The 8,545-nt window shown below is 35.5% G+C and overlaps 1 pseudogene; it reads left to right on the top strand.

The window, feature by feature from the left end:
* The first annotated feature begins 4,719 nt into the window (after positions 1–4,719).
* LOC126001702 (Hermansky-Pudlak syndrome 3 protein-like) lies at positions 4,720–7,194 on the top strand (annotated as a pseudogene).
* The last annotated feature ends 1,351 nt before the right edge of the window (positions 7,195–8,545 follow it).

Below are 8,545 nucleotides of genomic sequence, written 5' to 3'. Positions count from 1 at the left end.
TCCTGCCTAACTCTCTTTTATACCATGTACTAGATCATCTAATTATTGTAAACTATTATCTTTTTCACAATGTAAAGTCGATTATACTGGAATGAGAAGAAAGATCTTGTAATAAATTCAGCTTCTAAGCCATATAATAATTACCTTAAGAAGAAAAATGTATTGCTTTGATTTTGCTTTTTTTTTTTTAAAGAATCAAGGAAGGTTTTATTGAAGCTTAGAAAGATGTGAGGGGTGTAAAGATAGATGTACATATTCAAGAGAGAATATGGGCTAATCCAGAGTGAAAAAGAAGAGACATAGAGACTATCAGAAACTTATATGCAAGGATGAACATGAGATTGAAGAACAAATCTCTTTTTCTAACTTAAACATAATAATTTATAAATAACTGAGATTATATTCCTGAAAAAAAATCAGATCCTGCATCTGATCTACTGATACAGGCTTTTTTGTGCTTCCAGGTTTATATCATAATTAAGTCACAGAGCAAATATTTTCAGCTATTATCTCTAAGCATTTTATGGACAGTGGGTGGCATTTTTTCAATTAGCAATATGATAATTACTAACTTGGAATTTACTTAATTTCTCCAAAATAATCCAATAATTTTAAACCATCCTACTTGTTTAATTGGAATCTAATATTAGGAAAAACTCTTTAATATTCAAGAAGTATATCTCAAATAGCATCATGTCATGAATATTCCCCACTATCAAGTCATACTTCTGTTTTGACCTTGTTGTCATTGTTTTGTTACATAAATTATTCAGCCTTGTATGTCTTATAGATTAAATACTCTAGAAACAAATTAAAAATCATCCCAGTGGCTTAGAAATGTCAAATAAGTCTTCGTTTCTTCCAATATTTCTTGTAGAGTAGGATAGTGAAAAATAACACCACCAAGCAAGATGCTTTCTTTAGAAAAAAAAATATTTCCAAGTGAAATAAGCTGCTCTTAAAAACATTTTAAAACTTATCTCTCATTTAATTCAAACGAGCATATGTAACTTGTCTACTACTATTTGGAGGAGAAAAGCTAAAGAATAAAATGGAGCTGGAGAGAAGATAAACTAGATAAGATACTTACCTTGCATGAGTTTGATCTCTGGCATCCTACATGGTTTCCCACGCATTGTCAGGAGTGACCCATGAGTGTAAAGCAGGCAAAAGTCCTAATCACTGACAAACAAACAAGCAAGCAAAAACCCCACAAATGCTCTGCTACAATATCACTGACATTTTGTAATTACTATTATCTGCATTTGGGGCTTAAATAATATATATTTTGAACAAAAGGCCTCCTACTCAAACATCTTTTGCTCCCAGAATTGCTAAATTGCAACAGAGTTCCTGAACATAGCTTTTCAAAAATAGAATGGACTACTAGGATTCATAGCAATGAATCCTAGACACTAAAGTTTTTGTCTCTATGCTAAATAACTGAAGGTGGCATAAAATCTAAAAGAATTCCTCTGTGAACCAAAAGCTCATTCATTAATTACTCAAAAAATACTTTGTTAAGCAATTAATTTTAAGTTAAATTCTGAGGTTCAAATATAAAAAGACAACGTCTCTTGAGAAGCTATTAACATTTCTGTAACATTTTCTCCATGCCAGAAGCTATTCTGAGAGAATCTTAACTTTACAGGTATTAATTTATTTAATTCTCATAACAACCCTGTGAAGGGGTCTGATTATCATACTTAATTTATAAATGACAAACTAAAGCCAGAGAGTTTAAGAAAATTGCCCAAATCACAGACAATAAATGAAAAAGAGCTGGATGTAGTACCAAAACACCAAAATTCCCATTTATAATATTCATTCATTTATGAGACTTGAATGTCCAACCATCTACATAGGGTGACCCATTAAGAGAGCAAAAGTATACCTTTGGAAGGGTAAAGGTTAAGGCACATACAAAGAGCAGGAAGACACTTGTCTAACAAAAATTTTCAAGTTCTAATTATTTAGTAATTTCCAAATATGAAACTTTATACTTTAAGGTCAAGCTAAATATGATAGGCAAAGTATGAAGAGTTGATCTTTGAGCAATTTCTTTAAACAATGTGTTTAAAATTCAAATTTTTATCCAAATTTTTAGGATAGTTTGTTTGAAACAGAGTTTAGCACTATCCCATATAAAAAGGGTGTCTGGAGTGTCCATTTCATAACTCCACTCCAGAACTTGCAAAATAGATCTGGGGCAAAAATTGACTCTGAACATGTGACTATGTCAAACCAGGTATTTTTTTTTCAGTAAGAGAAAAAAAAAGTTTCATTAAGCCATGTTTCAGTACTGAACACCTAAAAAATAATTAAGCTGTTGATCAGTTTTACATTAAAATAAATTGACCCCAAGACCATTATGATTAGCCATGGAGAAAATGACCAATTAGATGTTCTGAGTCTCATTAAATACAATTGATATTTTTGGTTTGTATTTGACCTTCCTCTACTTTCAAATAGCAAAACTATCAAGCCCATTCAGTTAATGTGGCTTCAATAAATATCCCTAACATATTCATGTTCTACCTTTCTCATTTGTGAGCCCCACTGCATGCTCTGAAAATGAATGATCTGCATTATTCAATTCTTCCAAAAATACACTTCACTTTAAAGATGGCTCAGGGCATTTCTGATTTAGAGATACAGGCAAGGCAACATGTTTGTTTATCTATGCTTCACAAATAAACCTCCCCATTTAAGAATAATAATTACCATGGTAACCCTAACAGCTTAGAAACTGTTCAAGCATGCAGTTTCTAGGGAGAAAAAGCCCTTAGCATTTCTGAAGCTTATTTAACCCTTCAAGATTCTGAGTCCATTTTTCTATGTCAGAGTCTATTTGGTTTAACCTTTCTATCAAAGTAGCTAAGAAACCTTTGCACTGTGAGCATTAGAAAGAGATAGAAATGAACAAACTGATAAATAGTCTATTTAACTGTGCTCTAGTTTTATATTATTTTAAAGTAAAAGCTAAATATGGCATTTTAGATAGCATTTAGCTCAGACATAAGGCATTATTCTTTCACATCTTAACTCTCAGATGAGGGTGGGTGAGGAACAATGCATCTGGTATATATCATCAACACTCTGTGCATTTTATAATCACCTCCCCTTTTCCTAACATAACAGAAATCTCAGCTCATGTCAGATATTAACAATATAGAATTGTTACTAAATAAATAATATCCCTTGATGTAACTACATCTCAGAAGCAGAAGTCAGAGGCTAGGATGGGCATCAAATCTTCACTGACTTACTCTAACCTCATTCTGCTAATGGCAATTCAATCTGTAGTAAAAACCAAATCAAAGCTTGGAATGAAGGTTGGAGCCTTGGCTCAAGTCTTAGGGTGTCTGCCTAAGGACAAACTGCAGTTCAATCCCCAGTGTATAGCCAGGAGTAATCCCTGAGTGTCACCGGGTGTGCCCCCCCAAAAAACAAACAAACAAAAAAAGCTTGGAATGTAGCAATAAATTACATACCTATTTTTCTTCTGACTGAGTAGTATCCCATTGTGTATTATACCATAGCTTCTTTATCCAGTCATCTATCCTTGGTCACCAGGTTGTTTCTAGATTTTAGCTTTTGTGGGTAGAACTGCAAGAATCATAGAGTTATAAATATGTTTTTTTCCATTTTATGTTTTGGTCCTTGGCTTATATCTAAGAAGTTGAGTTTCTGGGTCAAATGGAAGCTCAAATACTAGTTGCCTTTTTATGGGGGGGGGGGAATTGTCAATATTGTTTTCCAGAAATGCTGGACTAGTCAATATTCCCAGTAGTGAATGAGAGAAACTTTCTCCCTATTTCTATACTAGCACTGGTTGTTTTTGTCCTTTTACATGTGTGCCAGTCTCTGTTGTGTGAGAAGGCATCTAATTGCTGCCTTGATTAGCATCTCCCTGATGATGACTGATGCAGAGGAATTTTTTTATGTGCATTTTGGTCATGTGAAATTATTCTTCCAGAAATACAACTTTCTTGTTCAAACTTCTTATTTTTTGATGGAGTTAGAAGCTATTTTTTCTTATAAAGTTCTACCATTGTACCATTGTTTTATATATCTTTTATACTAACCCATTATCAGATTTTAGGCTGTCTTTATATGCTGGTCATTATTTCCTTTGAGGTTTAGAAGCTTCTTAATTCTAATAGAGGAATTTGGAGAGTATCATACCTTGTGAAATTATTCAAAGGGAGAGAGAGCAATGTGGAATGAACTCTTTCATATGCTAAATATAAAGAAACATAATGGTGGAATAATGCATATATAAATATAATAAAAAAACAACATGATAACGATGTTCTTGCCCTTAGCTAGTTTCTGGGATGGTGCAACTGTACAATTTATACCCCTTTCGAGTCACAGCAAGGGATTATTTGTGGCAATTGAAGAGAAGAACCAAGGCACTTCCTTCATGCCTATGGAAAGTGGAGAAGTAAGAAAGAGAACACAGGAATGTGCTTCTGGATGCTGGACCATCAGCTTGAGAAGCCTTACTGAGATAACTTTAGGAACTAGATGTCCATCATGGAAATACTACTGACCAAGGTCTTGCTGTGAATCTCTTACTGCCCTATAATGGGAGACCTTCTGGTTAGCTGTGCCAACAATTTAGTCTTTTGCACTGAAGTAACAGAGCATTAGAAACAGGCTCTCTCTAGTAAACTTTGGTCTCTGATTCTATACATAGGTAGTATCATAATCATGGACATTTTTCAATGTATGAGATATATTGCTTTTAAATCAGATTTAGAAATCCTCATCCTGAAGCTGAACTCTAAATGCCTAGAGTGTGCCCAGCACATTCACATAAAAATCAGCAAACCAGTGAGACAGGCTGAAGTTCTCAGAGATCAAACTCTGCAATTTGAATCAGACTTTGTTTTCTGTCAAAAGCCCTTGAAATTTCTTGGAGAAAACAGTCAACAGTCTGGATTGTCTGTTACAGCCTGGAGTTGATGGGACTGGTTGAAGAGACAGAAAAGTCTTTCATGTTCAGCACATGCTTTATAGGCATTTTGAGGTCAGGCTGCTTTACCTTCACCTGCTTCCCATTCTCCACATGGATTTTCTTGCTTCCAATGAGGAAAAACATCGATCTCAGGATAAAGACTTGCTCAGCCTTTTCTGTTTCTTCACCTTACCTCATGTGGGTTACTTATACATGGTCTTCACATATGTAGCATTGATGTCAGTCTATCAGTACACCGAGAAATCATGGCAGGACACATTCGCAGCACATTTCTTACCTGTCATCACCAACAACAACCAGCAGTGCAACAGTGGTTTGTGAGGAGGACCCATACGGAGACAGCAAGCAGGTTTGCCCACCTGTCAGCATAGATATCTTCGCCTTGAGAACCCAGCCCTTTATAGCCTTGAATGCTCTTTGGGGAGGGGGCATCAGAGTGATAGAGCAGTAGTCAGGGCATTTGCCTTGCATGCAGCTGACACAGTATCAATGTCTGGCATCCCGCAAGGTCCTCCAAGCCTCCCAAACCTGCAGGATTAATCTCTTTAGTTCAGAGCCCTGAGCTCCACCAGGAACCCAAAATAAAATTTTTATTTTTAAATATTCTAAAAAAAAGCTCTTTCACTTCCTAAACAACTTTATTCTTTTAACCAAGGCTGCCCTAGAAGGAAGTGCACAGTCTAGTAAAGGTTTTTATGGAAAGTTGAGAAAACCTCCTGCAACAGAAGTAGAGACTATATGTTGTGGATACCATCTCCCCACTTCATGTGTATAGAGAAAATGATTGAGTACAATAATACCTATAAGACGATCAAAACTTAGTTATGTGGCCACCTGCTCAGAGAGGCCTTTCTGCTGCTAAAAGATTCCCTGCTGGATGCTGCTCAGCTGGAGCCTGGAGAAAAGGCAAAGCTTTGGGAAGCCTTCAAGGAAAGCTGTGAACATATAGGGGACTGTTAGAGTAGGCTTGACACCCAGCATTGCCACCTTACATTGTGTATTATAAGATATCCATAGATGAAGTTTGGCTCTCAGAAACTAGGAGGAAGACTGTGGCTTGCAGAGCTATGAGAAGAGATTAATTTGTTTACATGAATTACTCACTTCATGAAAAACTGGATGTAGAATTAAGTGATGAATTAGCAATAAAATTGGTGGAGATACATTATGTGGCTGAGCCAAAGCAGTTGCCCCACATTCTCTATACTCCTTCCATAAAGATAGAACCTTTCAACTTCCCTGAACTACCTGAGCAAGCTGTATTCTTCTCACCCATCTTGGCGACATTGACAATGGCTGCAATGGCTCTGAAAATGGGAGATCTAGACAGGTACAGAACGAAATGACAAGCCACTCTTGCTGTGTGGCTTTATGTTGGAGCTATGGCTATTGATACAGCAAAGGCTGAAACAGATGGTGCCCACTAAATTTGAAGTTCACCTACAGGACACCAAGCTCAGGTTTCTCATGGTTTTTGGGCTGAGCTTACTGAAGTTATTGAACTTATTGAAGTTGAAGAAGGTTCCTTCTTCAAGGTGCTTTGTGGTAAGAATGAAGGTGCAATTCCTCAGCTTCTGGTAGACTTTTGAGAAGCTCAGTTGGTACTTTGAATCCCAGACATGATTCTTTAGGAATTAGTTCTCAAACCCACATCCTAGTATATCTGGAGACTGTCCAACAGGCAGGCAACAGACACCACAGGACCTGGTCACCACCTCTAGTCATTATGGTTTAGTTTACCCATGGATAATGTCTTAATATCATCCAATCCTTTACCTGATAAAAATTATGTTGAAGACCTTACAAAATTAGTCTCTTATATGTGGTCCTTTATTTGACATAGCTTCCATCATGCTGTTCTTGGAGCCACTGTTGGAAGTCACAGCATCCATGTCCTATGCCACATGTGCCTAAAGGAGCATGAGCAGTGTGAGGATGCACTAGTTGAGCACTTCCCTGAGGCTAATGCCAACCCCGAGCTGATGGAAGAGCACTGGACTTTGTGGTGGAGAAAATTATTGCCGGATTTTGCCAGAGAATCAGATGTGAAGAAGAGATATATCAAGTCTACTGTGATCGTTAAGAGAAACATTGTTATTTGTTGCTGTGGAACTAGAACTGAGAGATTTCTTGAAATTCTCCATGAAGTTGGTACTGCCTCTTTTTTCCTGCCATATCTCCTCTACTGCCACCGGAAAAATCATTGATGTGAGGTATCATTGGCAAAGCATCATCTGGGCCTTTAGTTTGTAGACTAAAGTTGAAAAAATAACAAAGACAGCTACAATATAAATAAAGTGTTTTCATGTTGAAATAAAACACATGAGAATTAGTATTCAGTAGAAAACAAGACCCTTGAGGGGAATTGAGGATAAGATTAGAGGCAGATGATAGAAAACACCTACAATGCAAGAAAGCATTCAGCAGGGATGAGGATAAGGGGCTAAAAGGTGATAAAGTATTAAAGTATGAAACCATATTAGCAACAGAACTGTAAACCACAGTGCAAATTTATTGTATTTTATTTTAAAAATATTATTAAAAATGTGTTTCTTGTAGAAACAGATTGGTGGGAGGAAAATTGTAATGAGGGGCATTGGAGGAGAAAAATAGGCACAGGTGAAAGGATTGGTGTTTAAACATTGTATGCTTGAAACCTAATCATGAAAAATTTTGCAATTTTATGTTGTCTATCTGTAGAGATAAATATATAGTTTTCTATGTTTAGCTTAAGAGAAGCAAATTCATACTTCTAGAAAAGTCAAAATCATACTGAACAGTGAATTGGGTTTAGAATATTAGAATAATGAGTTTTCAAGTTGTTTAATGCATTATGCAAAAAATTTTAAAACTGTTGGATAGTCTAGCATCACTTATTAGTTACAAGAATGAATTCTTATGTTGAATTCCTCTCCTGTTAAAACTATATTCTGTCAGTGTATTTGAAAAACTAGAATATATCAAAGAAATGGAAAATTATACTGTCCTCATACAATGTATTTATCTTGTCTCTCAGCAAACTTAAGCCTGATTATGAATCTCCTTAGTTAATATCTCAGAATATGTTTTTTATCATTTATTATATTTGATTGCTTGCAATTTCATTATATAATTTACATTATATTGTCTGTGAAGGGTGTAGTTTATCTGGTAAATTTGCTCTCTCAATAAGATTATTTTTTCTTTTTTGCCTATTACAATTTTAATTAAAGTTCTTCTAGTAAGAAATCCAGTAGTATACTCACAGAATTCTTTGGTACATATCTTCTTAAATAATAAGGAGAAATGGAAGGTAAAGAATGAAGGGAAATGCTATGAGCACAGTAATCTAACAAAGATCTTAAGATGATAATTAATGCTGCTACCACTACTACTATTACTACTACTATAAATACTACTACTACTACCTATTATCATCATTATAATGTTACAAGCATCCCTTTTCTATACATGCTCCACAGAAGAAAAAGAAAACCTATTAGGAGAAATAGCCAGGCAATTTTTTCCCTCACAACCCTTTTATCTTTTCATCAAATCTTGATGCTCATACAGGACAAT

The sequence above is a fragment of the Suncus etruscus genome, chromosome 2, assembly GCF_024139225.1.
Source record: "Suncus etruscus isolate mSunEtr1 chromosome 2, mSunEtr1.pri.cur, whole genome shotgun sequence".
Lineage (NCBI taxonomy): Eukaryota > Metazoa > Chordata > Mammalia > Eulipotyphla > Soricidae > Suncus > Suncus etruscus.
This window is presented reverse-complemented; position numbering and strand designations above follow the sequence as displayed.